Source organism: Bufo gargarizans, chromosome 2 (assembly GCF_014858855.1).
Source record: "Bufo gargarizans isolate SCDJY-AF-19 chromosome 2, ASM1485885v1, whole genome shotgun sequence".
Lineage (NCBI taxonomy): Eukaryota > Metazoa > Chordata > Amphibia > Anura > Bufonidae > Bufo > Bufo gargarizans.
The window spans coordinates 107,566,715-107,569,484 of NC_058081.1; positions in this window are offsets into that span (position 1 = coordinate 107,566,715).

The window sequence follows — 2,770 nt, forward strand, 5'->3', positions numbered from 1 at the left end:
GGATGCCTGTTCTAGACCGTTGCTTTGTAAATTTAGACCTAATACAAATTTACTGAAAGGATACTGCGCCTGCTCATTTTGCTGGCATTGAGCTGACAAACACAGGTGTAATAATGTACCTGTATGGGAGGATGCATAAATTGTTTGGCTCCATTGACATCTACAGGGTGAATACTGAAAACGAATACGGACAGGTAAACATGCCCGTGTGCTTTCAGCTCCATATTCAGGACCTTACAAAGGGAACCTGTTCCATTTTTTTCCAGACCATATGCGGAACCATTACTTTCAATGGGTCCGCAAAAAAGTTACTCCGTGTGCATTCCGTTTCCGTATGTCCATTCCGCAAAAAAAATTTTTTTAACATGTCCTATTATGGACAAGGATAATACTGTTATATTAGGGGCCAGCTGTTCCGTAAAATACGGAATGCACACGGATGTCATCTGTATTTTTTGCCCTTACTATGAGAATGCTATCCAATCCAACATCAACAGGAGGAGCTGAGCAGCTTGATACCTAATCATGTTACTGATTGTTGTTTCTAGGCTTAGGAGTCCAGTGGGTGGTCCTACTCCTTCCAGAGTTAGTTCTGTCAGTAGCACCGCCCTCTGGACTCCTAAAGCAGAGAAAGAGCAAGAATTTCCATCACTGAGTTACAATCAATCTTTCCCCCAATCGGCTCCGTTCCTCCTGCTCCAGATGGACTACAACATGTTAGGTTCCCTTTCAAGGTGCAGCAGCAATGCACTTCAATAAGACGTCAGTTCTGTATAAACCTAGTGTAAAATGTTACTGTTCTTTCTGCAGGGAGAAATTCAATCAAGGACGGCTCCCTTATTCACAATAAATTGACTTCTATTCAAAAGCGGTTTCCATTTGATCATACAATGCAGCTATTTTTCTTGACTTCTACAGTATAATATCTGTCTAACACTTGGAACAGACGCACAGATAATCACATTTGTGTATTCTTTGGGTGCATTGGGGCTAGTTTAATAAATATGCAGATGGCAATCATTGACCATTTAGAGCTCGCAGTACATTTAGGCTCCTTGGCATTTTGCAGTCTATTGGAGGTATATGTTGGGATTAGTGTTGAGCGAACTTGTTTTTTTAAGTTCAGCATCTAAAGTTCGTGTTATCGAAGAATCCAGTTATAGATTCTAAATTCCGTTATGGTCCGTGGTAGCGGAATCCATAACGGGATTCTTCGATAACCCAAACTTTGGACGCAGAACTTAAAACACAAGTTTGCTCAACACTAGTTGGGATTTCCAGGCATACAGTGACGTCCCTCTCCTATGTGCAGTATACAATTTTTACTGGATGTCTTTGTATGGGATAGCCACCACTGCAACAATTCTCACTACCCTGGCAGCCGCTAATAAGGATTAGATCCTAAGGACTCAATCTGCACATTTACCCCCAGGAGATAAGGGACGCAATGCCAAGGCTGTGATTTTAATCAGCAGCATGGTGTATGATCATAGCCTTGGGGGTACTCTAAATGTTTGGTTAGATCATTTACACATCTACCTGAAAGCACACACCAGACAAAAAAAAAAAAAAAAAAGCGCCTATCTGAAATGACAGCTAGATTGGGATAAAAAAAAAATCCAATCCTTGCAAAAAATAAGCGAGTCCCCTGCTGTTACCAAAATATGCCACTTTCCTCTTATAGTTACGAAGGAAACAGGAAAATACTTCAGCGGGTCAGATGAGGCTCGATGGATCCGATTTTGCCAAAAACACACAATTATTATGGGTTGAAATGCAGCAAATCACCCTACAAGTAGATAAAGCCTGATGCTGACAATATACCCGTAGTGTGCAAAAGAGGCAACAAATCATTTCCTTGGGGTTCTCTAAAAAATTCCATAATAAAATATTTAGTTAATAACGGGGCATTCAGGACACTTGGGTTCTGACCAGGTTAAACTGCTGACAGAACAAAGTAGGGGCCAAAGAGAGCAGGAAAAATGCCTCTAGTGGAGCTTTTATCATCAGGAGTAGTGGGAACATGACATTTTATTCTACCAGATTATGTTCCTGCAAGTGCACTGCCCATATAGCCTCTCCTCTGACAGCTGGAACATCCAACCAGGAGACCACTTCAGCTGTCACTCAGAGCAGAGGGACCAAGCTGTGCTCAATGCAGAGAGCACTTCACAGAAAAGCTCTACCTCCAGAGGCCACTCATATGAGCAGTGCCTGGCACAATACAAGTTCATATTCTCACTACTCCTGATAATAAAAACTCTGCAAAAAGTATGTTTGTACCACACTCCCCTACTACGTTCTATCAGATGTTCAGCATGGCAAAAATTGCTGATTGACTCCCTTTAAACTGGAGCGCCACTAGAAAGTCTCTCTCTCTAGAGGACATGGTTAGTCCATGTATTATAGAAACAGTCCAATTGATTTCAATGTGAAATCTGTAATGCTTCATTTGCTAGGCGGTGGTGGCACAGGGTGAACTGAACATTTGCTGCTGGGTTCCTCCCCAGATGACTGAAGGTCAGCAACAGGATGCAGAGTGGTCAGTTTATATCAAAAGAAGATTGTTCCAAATAGACAAACCCTTTAAATACAGAATGCGTGTTGATATTTTACTGCGTTTTAGTAGGGAGGTACACCACCTAAAATCCTGCACCCACTCATTGTAATTCAACAGCACACCCCAGAATAAAAAGGTTTTCCTGTTCCAAATGTCCGAAGATAGAAAACTGCGGGAAAGCAGAGTGTGAAGAGAAAACATGACGGAAGG